We start from the raw sequence: 13,033 nt of genomic DNA on the forward strand, positions 1-13,033 counted from the left end.
ATTTCTTGATGTATAATTCCAGTTTGGAACTGTGTACCTGTGAATATTTTAACCATCAATGACTGGAGATAATTCCTTTAAAGGATCAAATGGGACTCTTGCATTTGAACAGCAAGTCCTTATTCATGGTGAACTGGCCTCTCCTGATGAGAGCTGTGTGACTGGGTGCATTGAAAAAGAAATTCCAACAAACCTTTATTGAGTATCTTTTATGTATCCAAACCATGCCATATGGGAGGCTATAAAGACAAATGAAACACAAGTCTGGCACTTCTTGAGCTCAATTCCTAGTGTAGAAGCCCACTTGGGCATACACAGATGCACACTCACGCGTAACTATAATAGAGCTAGTGCCGAACTTCCAGACGAATGAGTCAGAGGGAGAAATGGTAATTAATGCCTGGGAATGTCTGAGGAGATAACATTCCTGCTCAGCTGAGAAGAATGAATAGGATTATAACGAGCAGAGGTGGAGGAAAGGCATTTCAGATGAAGAGATAACCTAGGAGAACCCTGCAGTTCAGACATTTTTGGGGGATGAGTTAGTACCCTGATACGGCTAAATCTTAGGGGCGAGATGGGAAAAGCCTTCCTTGGGGTATGAGTGAGTTTGTAAGGCTCTCTGTGCCTGATCTTCCTCATAAATGTGGGTAATATACTGCCTATTTTGTAGGGTTGGAGGGTTAAAAACAAGCAATGCATGTAATGTGCTTAAAATGGTGGTTGGCGCATAAGAAGTGCTCAATAAATATTGTTGTAATCCTTATTTATTTCCTTCACAATTTTGTCTTAAATCTCCTTTCAGCTTTTGACTTTCTACAGGGTCAGCCATCTTCGTGGGGCCTTCTAGGACGTCCATTCCTCACGACCGCTTTGAGATGGAATGACCAGCATCACCCAGAGAATTCCAGGGCTCAGTGGTGGAGGGAGAGAGCAAAGGGGCTCACGTTATTTGGTTTTGATTTCTTAACTCAAAAGTTTGTTTCTGGGCTGAAGACTCTTCAACTTCAAACTGGACTCCCGGTTCTGAAAAGTGGAAAAGCCATATAATTCCAAATATTTTTCCATGAAGTGCTGTTAAATTTTTTGGCCCGGGCAATCATGCCCTTTCGAGGTGATGAAATGGAAAAACCCACTGGCATGGGAGGCTTTGTTTTGCCACAAGGTACGGCTGTACAACTTGGGACAAACCCTTCGTTTCCCTTGGCCTTCGCTACATGATGATGTCCGTAGTGATGACGGTAATGATGGTGAAAATTGCCTACCACAGTTAGAGAGGCTTGCATCATAAGCGTATATTATTTGATCGTGTTTAAACCTCACGAGAACCCTATGGAGTTGGTATTATCATGCCTGTTTTATAGGTGAGCAACGTATGGCCCAAAGACAATCATTTTTTTGCATGTTTATTTGTTTAAGATCATACAACTCATAACATCAAAACCAGGGATATAACTCTAAAAGTCAGTGCCCTCCCTATGTTTTTTTCTTCTGGGAAAATTAAGAGTTGAGTGAGATGAACTCAGAGGATGTTATAAACTCTGAAATCCACAGTCTAGGGAAATGCTCGCTTCCCCCAACCAAATGTTGTTGACGTGATTGAATAGAACGCGAGAGCTTTGTCACAACATGTTCTAAGGCACCTGGCGGGAGCAGGGCCAGGCAAGTGCACACAGAGGGTGGGGAGTTGTTGTCACTGGCATCTATATTTATTCTGGCTCAGGGTGGGAAGGGCGGAGTGCACGGTTCCTCTCCAATTCCCTGGTGCCCGGCGGTATTGAATCCCTCATTTGATTCGGGAGGTTTTGTCCTTTCTGGTAGGAGACACACCTTCTGAGCTAGCGGCTTTTTATAGACAAGGGAACTGGGGTGTTTTCTGCAGGCACCCGGGGGCCACTGTGGCCTCTGGAAGGACGCTGGCTCCGAGTCACTCAGGCTGTTGTTTGGCTTGTTGAGCTGCCCTTTGCAAAGAGGGGTCAACAGCCGCAGCCCTATTTGGCACAGTGGAGACCCTCTTCAGCCCAGGCAGAATTGTACTTAGCAGCTTCACAGAGAAGGAGATGTACAGCTTGCTTTGTAAGAGGGTCTTGTTTTATTTTTCTGGCCTCTGGATTCACAGAGCCAGCATTGGCCATGCTGCTTAGCAAAGGTTCCCTGGCGGTGGATGCGCTTCGCAGCCGAAAAAGGTGTTTAAAACTCTCTGTGCCAATGGGGCTAATTGTACATCTTCTATTTTTACAGTTGAGGTGTGACATTCATATAGAAAGTGCACCGATTTTAAGTGATGAATTCATATGCACATTTACCACTGCGGACCCATTCCCCTGATCAAGATAGAGATTATTTCCTTCATTCCAGAAGGTTCCCTCATGCCTCATTGCAGGCAAGGTTTGCTCCTTATTGGAGGTGGCTGTGATTCTCCCACATTCTCAGCCTCTGGGCCCTCACTGGCCAGGCTCAGAGACTCACAGAAAGTTAAACAGGTTAGTGGGTTCCAGGGAAACACATGCACACAACCACTATTTTCTCTGCAACCTTGTACGCCGAAGCAACAGGTTTTAATCCATCTTGCCATTTGGACTTTTTTAGTTTCTTGTTTTCCGAGGTGTTCTGAGGGGACAATGTGTTTTTGATTCCTCCTTTCTTAGTTTTCTTTCTTTTTAAATTAATTTTGGTAACATCTATATAACATACAAGTCACCATTTAACTATTTTTAAGTGTAAAATTCAGTGGCATTAATTGCATTTACAACGTTGCATTACCAATGCAATCACACCAAAACTTTTTCATTACTTCAGACAGAAAATCTGCAGCTCCTTAGCTTTCTGAGGAGAGAGGATGTATTTGCACAGGCAAGAAAGTAACCTTAATCAAGATAGGATTTGTATCCTTGAATCTGAAACTGTAACATCAGTAAGAAGCAAGCCACAGTAAGGATCCTTCCTGTCCTGTAAGGGTGAGAAATCACACAGGCCACCCAGAGCAGGACAAGGGTCAGTCTGTAGCATCAGTGGGAGAGGCCCCGGAAGCTTCTGGCGCAGAAGCCGGAGGAGGAGACCCTGGGAATTCCTGGCTCAGCCTCAGACTTAGCGACCCACTAAGGTCCCTTAAGGGAGGGAGTGGGCTGTGAGGAACCCAAAGGAGCAAAACAGGAACCTGGCAGCTGTGGGAAGTCTGAGGCTCTGATTCAGATTCCTATAGGAGAAGACGTGGTTGGCCTTTTCTCTTTTTGAGCCAGGCAAAGCCAGAGGAAAAAGTTGCTCACCCTGGGACGGGTTGCCTTGGGACCAGGACACTTTCCTTTCCCTGTTCCTGGACAGACGATGGTGAGGCAGGTATTGGTGGTGGGGATGGATGTGGGGTGGGGTGGGGGAAAAGAAAGAGGAGTCGGGGGGCAGGTGCTGATTTAGGACTAGGCAGAGGCCAGTGTCATTCTCATTATGATTATTTCTACTTTGTCATATGTTACATGGAGTCAATCTCAGCTCGGGGCTCCTGTGGACTGCATGTGACATATGACAAAGTAGAAATAATCATAATTATGATGATTATTAGGAAGGTTATTAGGAACTTTATGCATAGCTCGGACCTCTTTGCAGTGCATGGGATTTTCAATTACTCTACCACCTCCCAGCATTTGGTATGGGCAGCTTAAAAACTTCCCGCCATCCTCATAGGTGGGTAGTAACCCCCTGAGGAATTCAAATTATTCATTGTACTTGAATTTGTTTCCCGCGCGTGCTTACTCTAACACTTATCTTTATTTATTTTATTTTTATTTATTTTTTTGCATGGGCAGGCACCGGGACTCGAACCCGGGTCTCCAGCATGGCAGGCGAGAACTCTGCCTGCTGAGCCACTGTGGCCCACCCCCTTTATTTTTAATTTATTATTATTGTTATGATGATTGTTGTATAAAGCTAGGTGATCGTGCATGAAATCGATGACATTGTGCTAGAAATCGTTCCACTGCACGTGACAGGAAACACCCCAAATGGATTCATCGTAAAAGGGAATTTGCTGATTCACAGAAATGAACAGCTGGAGGGCCTGAAGGGGCGGCTGGATTCCGAGGGTGTAAGGATTTGAGGACAATGTAACCTAACTAAACCTCAGCTCTGCTTCCTCCGGCTGGGCTCCAGTCTCACCCAGGTTCTCTTCTCCTTGTCGCAGATGGGTAGCTGGGGTTATCTTCTCTTTAATTCATTCCTTTCTTCAACTGTTTAAAAAAAATCCTTTTTTTAAAAAGGCTTTGCTCTTATTGGATCAATTTAGGGAACACGTGCCAATCTTGAACCAGCCGGGCAGTAAGATTATACAAATCAGCCTTTCACTCAACCCACGTGTCCTACCCACAGGGCCAGAGGGTGGCATCGGCTTGGGGAGGGACGGATGCTGGGATACAAGACCAAGGCTCTTACAAAGACATGGAAAATGCAGGGGGGCAGTCCAGTGTAATCCGCCTCCACTGAGGGTGTTAAATGGCATGGAGTTGGAAAGGACACACGCCCTTTGTCCCCTTAGTGTGCCACTGCCCAAGGGACACCTTATTAACCCAAATTAGGGCAGCAGCTTGCTCTGGCTTGCCAAAATGCTTTCCATTCTCTTGCTCAGACCCAGACCAGAAGCCCAGCCAAGCCCGCTCTGTATCTCCTCAGGTGTTACCATGTCTTAAATTTCGTCTTTTCTGTTTCCTGGCAATGCCAAGTTAAGACTTTGTCACCTCGAGTATGAATTGACAACTGACCCTCTCCTCAGCTGTCTGAGCCAAGCCACAATTTGCATCCCTGGCTGCCTGTTGGGGGCTTCTGATTCGGAACCTCCGAAATGCTCTGCTGGGCTTCCTGTGACTTCACTCCCTAGCTGTGACTCCTTGAGTAGTTTTCCTTCCAGGGAGCCCCTCCTCCTATCCCTTCTCCCTTTTGCACTCATGTCTCTTTGCTGTGGATTCTTACTTACTGTTAACTCCCAGGGACTCTCCTTGTTCCTTTTCAGCTCCCTTTCCCTGCTTGCATTACTCTTCCTCTTTTTTGTCCTCCTATGCTCTATTTCTTTCTTACTTTTTTTTGTAGCTCTGTCTCCTCTTTTCTTTTCTTTTCTCCTAGTTGCTGATGAGAAGGAGGGCCTGCAGTTTATCTCATTATTGATGGGTGTTCCTTTTATGTCCTTTGCATCTTGGGAAACTGGTCATTCAAACCCAACCAGATGGGGACACTGGCAGATTCAGACATTTCTTGTCTCTTTGTGAATGGCCAGTGGCTCTGAGACCCAAGTCCTAGGCACCAAACTCTGGGCTTGGAGTCAGAAAACCTGGGTTCTGCTCCCAGTTCCACCGCCGGGTTGCTTAGGCTTCACCATCCCCAAAGAGGCAGAAGGTTGCTCAGCTCTTATGAGATATTTACAGAGCGTCCATGGTATGCCCACGGCTGTGTACCAGGCTCTTGGGAAAAGTACACTGGCGAGATGAATCTAAACAAGCTGCTGCTTCTGCCCTCGGGGGCTGTGCGGTTTTAGAAAGATTCTTCAATTCAGACCCAGGAAGCTCCCAGTCTGTTTATAGTGGCAGGACACAGCCCACAGCACCCAGGGCCAGGGAGCCTCTGCCGAGTCAAGGACTCATCTGCAAGCTGCTTAAACCCTCCTTCCACCCTCCCACCCCCCACCCTCCTGCACTGACCCGGGGCTGATGTTTTAGTCCCATATACCAGATGCAGCATGTAGGGGCTCAGGGACTCAGATTGACTTGCCAAGGCTAATATGGGGCTGATAAAGCAGAGGGCAGGTGTCCCTGCTCTGCTGTGCAGAGTCTCTTGTATGCAATCGTCTGCAAACTGCTGGTTTCTATTCTTGAACTTCCACATGATCCATCTCCTTGATGTGTGTGGAAACAGAGGGTGATGGAGACAAAAGTGTTAAAAAAAATGTAAAGAACATGGGAGCCTGGAAAAACCAGTACAGATGTTGTCACAGTACAAATTCCTCAGGGGAAGGGGCTGCTGCATATCATGTGTGTCAAGATATTAGTTTTCTTATGTGGCCATGTAATGCCATTCTCACAGTAATGCATCTGCATGCTCATTGAGGGAATATTTATTAATTACTCACCCTGTGTGAGCAACACAGTGCCGAAAGGTTAACAGTCTTGGTTCAATTATTGTTTTTTTTTTTAAATTTTTTTATTAATTAAAAAAATTAACAGACAAAACATTAAGATATCATTCCATTCTACATATACAATCAGTAATTCTTAATATCATCACATATATTTGTGTTGAATGTTGCATATTCATCATTTCTAGAACATTTGCATCGATTTAGAAAAAAATAAAAAAGACAACAGAAAAAGAAATAAAACGATAACAGAAAAAAAAAAAAAGATTATACATGCCATACCCCTTACCCCTCGCTTTCATTTACCACTGCTTTTTGTGAGATGCCTCCAGAAGGGGAGATCTCCTGTCTTGTCTTATAAGAGAGGATGCAATTTTTGTCCTATGAGAAATTTAATAGCAGACACTAGCAGTGTGCTTCCTTCCTGTCTGGCTGGTCCCTAGTGTTTTGCTCATGTTAACTCATTGTTACAGCTCCCCTGAGAGGTATGCTTTGTGATTATTCATGCTGAAGAAAGCTGAACTAAGAGAGGTCAGGTGATTTGTTCTTGGGCACCCAGGTACCTGTGCAGGTGAGAGGTGGTGGCTCCAGGGCTTAAGGGGATGGGCTTGCAGGGATCCCAGACAGTCACACAAGGAAGGAAGGAGTATAGGGACAGGTGAAGGCAGGTGAGCAGAATCCCTGGGGGGAATGTGCAAAGTCTCTTCTGTCTTCTCCTGTTTCTTTCTACTTTTTTTTTATTGTGAATATAACATAGATACAAAAAAAGCAATAAATTTTCAAGTCTCCTGTATGGCAGGCAAGAATTCTACCACTGAACTACCCTTGCTCCCCCATACTGATACTTTTTGATTATCTGCTTCATATACTCTGGGGTATATCCAGGCATTACCTTAAGCTATACAAAGCTGTATGTAAAGATTAAAGGCTTTCATTCTAATTCTGGGCTCCCTGTGTTTGGATTGTTTAAATGATCTATCCAGATAGGGTGAGTTAGATTGTGTGCTACAGAAAATTTAGGTTCTGGAAAAAATAAACCTTTCTTCCTCTGGTCTCAAACAGTAGGCAAAGTCCTAAAATATGGACAATGTCTTCCATATCCCTGTATTCTGAAATACCTTAATCCCAACCTGGTCGGCTCCATTCTTATCTCTAAATTCTCCTGTTTTCTTACAGAATTGCAAGGTCATCCATCACTGAGAGTGAGGATGGGGGAAGAAGCGGTGGAGGTCTGAGGTTAGAGGAGAAGGTACAGACAATAGTCTCCAGGTGAGAGGGAGAGGTCCTGACTCAGCAGGCAGGGCTGCTAGGCAGGCCTGGGCCCCGGTGAGGTTGCTGAAGGGTGGGTTTCTCCAGCCACGTTCAGCTGCTTGGCGCCGGTGCAGTGTTGGTGGAGAGTTGGGCTTAACGGGGGTAGGGTTTTTGCCAAGCAAGGGGGAAAGACATATGGGCATTGTGGTTGAAGGTGTGTGAAAGGAAGTGAAAGAGTTTGGGATCTCACAAACAGAGGTGGGAGGAAGGATCTCTGGGGACTGGGTCCGTGATTGGAGGTCCTAACAGGTTTGTAAGATGAAGAGCTGGGTTAATGGAGGGCCTAAATGGGAAGGAAAGTAAATAGTGGTCTTAGCTGGATTATGGAGAGGATGCTGTTATCGGCAGTGACATGGTTTGACCACGAGTGTGGGGAAAGAGCAGGGTAATTAGAGGAGAGGTGGTTGGGAAATTGAGAGGAAAGGATATTGAGTGAATTGTCTTCATGGGACCGAAACACTAAGTACTACGACAGGGGTGGTTTTTGGAAAGCGAGATAGTGAGGCAGGGGTGAAAATCTTTCAGGACTGGGGTGGGTGGGCGACACTGCTGTCTCTGGGCTGAGTGGCAGAAGGGTTATTGGGCCAGGGTTTTGCGCCCACTCCGTGAGTTTGAATCTTATAGCTGTGTGATCTTTGGCGAATGACTTGACCTCTCTGTGCCTCACTTTCCTCATTTGTCAAATGAGCATGAGGATTGTGCTGACTTTGTGAGGCATAAACGGGTTAAAAGTTATCAGAGGCTTAAAAACCAGTGCCTGTTGGGGATAAATGCATGCACAGGGTTGCTTTAGGGAGGGGGTGGGTGGTTTTACCTGATGACATGAGCTTCCTGGCCAATGAGACTTTTGGGGGAAGTGGGTGAGATAAAGGCCCGAAGAGGGCTAAGATGACATGTTGTGTCCCCGATCTTTGGGCCTAGTGGCACAAGGAGTTTGGGAAAGAAATAGCTACCCTGTGAGCAGGCAGCAAAGGAAGCAGTAAACTCAGGGGACAACTCTGGATTCAGTTCAGGGCAAGAAGGGAAGGGAAGATTGCAGAAGAGATCAGGAATGGAGACTCGAGCTAAGAACGGGCAGTGAAAACCACAAGGCAAGAGGCTGGGGTAGGGGGGCTAGTGGGCTGGGGTCACGAGAGAGTGTGTACAGCTGTTTGGGCATGACAGACCAGGGGGACTGCCGGGAGTCATGGGTTCTGCAAAGCCTAGAACCATTTATCATCCGGCCCTTTGCAGAAAGCTTGCTGATCCCTGTGCTAGACAGACTATTTTTTCGTCTGTTTCTTCTTTCTCCTTCTACCTGCTGGTTTCTCTTTCTCCAAGCCATATGATAAAATATGAAAATAAAGGAAGATCTCCCCAATGCAGCAGCCTGTTTTCGTGGGTATTTTACCAATGCCAAATTGAGTAAGAGAGAACACAGTTAATGAGACATCAGATAGGAATATTTTGAGGAAGGAGCATGCTAAAGTAATGGCAAGGATAAACGTGATCGTCAACCTTCAGAAAATATTTATTATCCACCCACTCTGCTCTAGGAATTGTTGCAAATGTTGTTGGGGTTTTCCCCATCTGTATAGTGAAGGGGTTGAATAACCCATTGAGATTAAAGCCCCACCCATCTCTAACAAGTTTTGAACAGCCCTTTTTAGAGACCCCTTGTCTCTAAGCATACGTAAGGTGTACCTGCGATCAGACGTGCCCAGGGAAGGGACCTCCTTCCTACATATCTGCTTTGTAATGGGGGCTTATACAACAAGCAGGCCCATATTGAATCTTAGGACATGTGTTCTGGCTCTTTCAGCCCCAGCAAAGGGCAGGAGGAGCCCTGCATTCTCTCCTGGCATTCTAGGCAAAGATAAACCCAGCTAAGGGTCGGTCGCCAGCAACAGTTGGGCATCCAGTGTTGCAACCAGGTAAGGAATTGTAGTGTCACCTCCTGGCCACTAGAGGACTTCATCCTATTTAAGTAGAGGAAGACTTGTTAGGGATGTTTCTATGTCAGAGAGCTTGGTTCATGTTCCTTTCTCTTGATTCTCCCAGTGGCCTTATGCCTGCTTGCTTAATGAGATGCAAAGCATCAAAGTGAATCTATGACAGACAGCCATGCAGTGCTGAATTGCTAAGGAGTTCACCACCAGCCTGCTGGACTGGAAGACAGCTTTAGAGGTTAGAAGGGTCTTTATTATATTGAATACAAGTCCATCTTTTGCACCTTCCACCAGTTGGCTCCTTCTGGGTTACACAGAGGTTTGCCCCACTTCTGTGTCAAAGTCCCTTCCAAGATGGCCCCTGGTGGGGAAAGTTCAGTGAAATAGCAAATACTGTGCTTGGCATATTATAATTGCTTTACAGTGTTAACTTATTTAATTTTTAATGCCCTATGTGGCAGGCGCTCTTATTATCTCCATCTTATAGATGGGAAATGCATAATGAATTTTCTGAGGGCCATACAGCTATTAAGTGGCCAGGCCATCTAACTCCAGAGCTCATGCTTTTTTTTTTTTTTGTATACTGTACGGTGGGGGTCACATTTCATTCTTTTTCCATGTGAGTATCCCATTATTGCAGCACCACTTGTTAATTTTTTTGTTTGTTTGTTTTACTTGTTTTTTGTTGTTGTTGTTTGTTTTGGGGAAGTGCATGGACCAATGGACCAGGAACCGAACCTGGGTCTGCTGCATGGCAGATGAGAATTCTATCACTAAACTACCCTTGCATCCCCAAGCTCATGCTTTCAATCACTCTGCTCTGCAGCCTCCCAGGAAAGGCCAGATAAACAATGACATGTATAAAAATTAACGTACTTTTCCATTATAAATATATAACAGAAAATTTGGAAAGTAAGAAAAAAAGGAATACATATCCACAAACTTAACACACCACAGTCATAGCAAACATGCTTTTCTTTCATTTTTATATGCGTATGTGTTTTCTCACATCCCTGTGCATGCAATTTATATCCTGTTTTTTTTTTGCCAAACATATAAAGTCTTAATGTTGTTACATAATTTTCACAATCACTCTCTTAAAAATTGCAAGCATGCGTGGATGCAATGACATAACGAACGTTCGAGGGCAGCGATTAGAAAAGAATGTCCAAAGAAGGGAGAGGGCAGTACAGACTCTGAAGACAAGGATGCGAATGCCCATGGGTCCTGTGGGACTCACACAAGAGCAGCAAAAGCCACTGAGCTGGCATGTCCTTTCAGTGGCATGGATTCGGGAGCAGGAGCTGGTGATTCTGCCTTGTGGCATCTGGTGATGAAAAATATCCCTGTAAATTGGCAGTATTTGGTAAAGACTCAGATGCAGAGAGACAGGGGTTCATGTTCACTGCAGTGCATTGTCCTAGTGTGGATTCAAAGGAGTTGCCACAGAAAGGTCTGAGTTCCCATCCCAGCTTCGTTGGCCACATGATCTTGGACAGTTTCTTTAACCGTGTAAAGGAATGATAACGGTCCTCATGAAGGGTTTTGAGAAAAATGGAACAGCATGCTGTGTCGGTTAGGAATGCTTTGGGTTGTAAGTGATCACAAGCCTGACTGAAACTGTATTAAGCAGTACAGATCTTTAACTCTCACATAACAAGTTCTGGAGCTGGGTAGTTTAAGGCTCAGTGCAAGGGCTCAACATGTCATCAGGAACACAGATTTTTCCCTCTTTACAATCCACCATCCTTAGGGGGTTGGGTGCATTTTGCTTTCGAGTATAATTATTTCAATAACTGGGTCTGTGCTTCTAAAAGCCTAGTTTCAGGGAGAAATCTTTGCTCTGTCTGCCCTTTAGGGAGGTCCATATTTCCCCAAGAGTCTCTGTGTCACCCCTTGGAGTGGCAAGGAAGTATGGAAGCTTCACATGCACAGAGCCGCTTCTGATACTCTTCATAGCATCTTACTCTGGAAAGCACATGGTAGCTTCAGAAAGCATTGTCACAATGCAGTAGATTCTCAGCCTGTCACATGTGTTCCTTCTCTGCAGAAAAGGCTTTCCTCTTCATTGACTCAGCAGACAGAAGATTTGTACAGATGAGTGTTTTCCTTTATACCACTTGTAATAGTCAGGGTTCTCTAGAGAAACAGAACCAACAGGAGATTTATGGAAATATAAGATTTATAAAAGTGTCTCACGCAATCATGGGAATGCAAGAATACCAAATCTGAAGGCCAGGTTGCAAGGCTGGCAACTCCGATGAAGAGTCTTGATGAACTCTACAGGAGAGGCTCACTGGGTGAAGAAACAGTGAAAATTCTCTCTTCTCCCTTAAAAGTCTTCAGCTGAGTGGATCAAACCCAACTGATTGGATTACCACATGTGCAGGAGACACGCCCTTGGTTGATCGTAGGTGTAATTGCTGACTGATGCTCTAATCAACCAGCCTTCTGGTTTATGGCCCAGTCCCGAGCTACCCTTGTAATAATGGTTAGGCCAGTGCTTGCTTGACCGGACAACTGAGCATCAAAACCTGGCCAAATTGACACCAGAACCCAACTGCCCACACCTCAATTGTCACAATGCGTAACTTATTTTATTGTGAAATTAATTGATTCATGCTGGTGTCATCCACTAGCCTGTAAGTGCTATGAAGTCAGAAACCGCATCTGCTTTGTCCACCATTATATCCCGAGAGCCTAGCATAGCAATTGTCCTTGAGTAGCAGTCAGTGTACATTTGTTCAATGAATAAATCAAGGTATTCCATAGTCTGAACACTTGCTAGTATTTCTGCACACATGTGTGGCTGTGATCATGGAATCTATGTTTCTGGGTCCCGGTGACTTATTCTTACAGCTCCCCTCAATGACAAATAAGAACATTTATTTTAGAGGCCACTCCATGATCTCATGGTGTGTAGTGACAGATTTTGTAGTAGATACTGTTGATGCTTGTTCTATATCCGTCCAGCCACTGCAGCTGCGGTCGACAGCTTCTAGCTTGCTCACAGATTCCCATCCCCAGCTACTTGAGGGCTTTCTCTGGGCATGTTAATACCTCCAGGGGAGAAACCTCAACCAAATGGGGAAAAGAGCAGATGGACAAATGCCCCAGTCACCATATCCTCCCATGGGCTTATTCTGAGGCTTGTCCATGGGGTTTCTGCAGTGTCCAAAGTAAGACTGAGCTCTAGTTGTCCAATGCTATCACCCACCCATAACTGACTCTTCTCCTTTCCTTGTCCCACTTGCCCCATTTGTGCTTCCTGAGATCACCTCCCAAATAAACTATCTGTCTCTATATCTTTATCTGAAAACTCTGGGACATTCCTCCCCCTGGAGGTGCCATCTGTGTCCCCTCCCTTGGATCTGGGCTACTATAGCTTATAAGCAATAGGATGCAGCATAAGTGGTGCTGTGCAAGGTGTTTCAAAATGTCCCCAAATTCATAGACCCTCCCTTACAAAAAGGGGAGCTTAATTCACCTTCCTTTGGTGGTGGGCTGGACTTGGTGACGCATTCCCAACAAATAGAATAAGGTTGGAGAAGAAGGAGTGAGACTTCAGAGATGAGGCCATTAAAAGGCACTACTGGCCTCCACCCTCACCTTTGGGCCATTCTGCAGGAAGTTGCCTGCTATTTTTTTTTTTTTTTTAATTTTTTTATTAACGGAAAGAAAA

General features: G+C 45.2%; 1 long non-coding RNA gene across 2 annotated transcripts; it reads left to right on the forward strand.

Annotated features, from left to right (window-relative positions):
- Positions 1-2,976: 2,976 nt before the first annotated feature.
- LOC143664129 (uncharacterized) lies at positions 2,977-10,165 on the forward strand. Of its 2 annotated transcripts, XR_013166329.1 has the most exons (5): positions 2,977-3,327; positions 7,289-7,381; positions 9,225-9,336; positions 9,464-9,589; positions 10,061-10,109. It is a non-coding gene; the product is annotated as an uncharacterized LOC143664129 (long non-coding RNA). The 2 variants fall into 2 exon arrangements; XR_013166330.1 differs by lacking the exon at positions 9,464-9,589 and having other exon boundaries at positions 10,061-10,165.
- Positions 10,166-13,033: the final 2,868 nt, after the last annotated feature.

The sequence above is a fragment of the Tamandua tetradactyla genome, chromosome 20, assembly GCF_023851605.1.
Source record: "Tamandua tetradactyla isolate mTamTet1 chromosome 20, mTamTet1.pri, whole genome shotgun sequence".
Taxonomy (NCBI): Eukaryota; Metazoa; Chordata; class Mammalia; order Pilosa; family Myrmecophagidae; genus Tamandua; species Tamandua tetradactyla.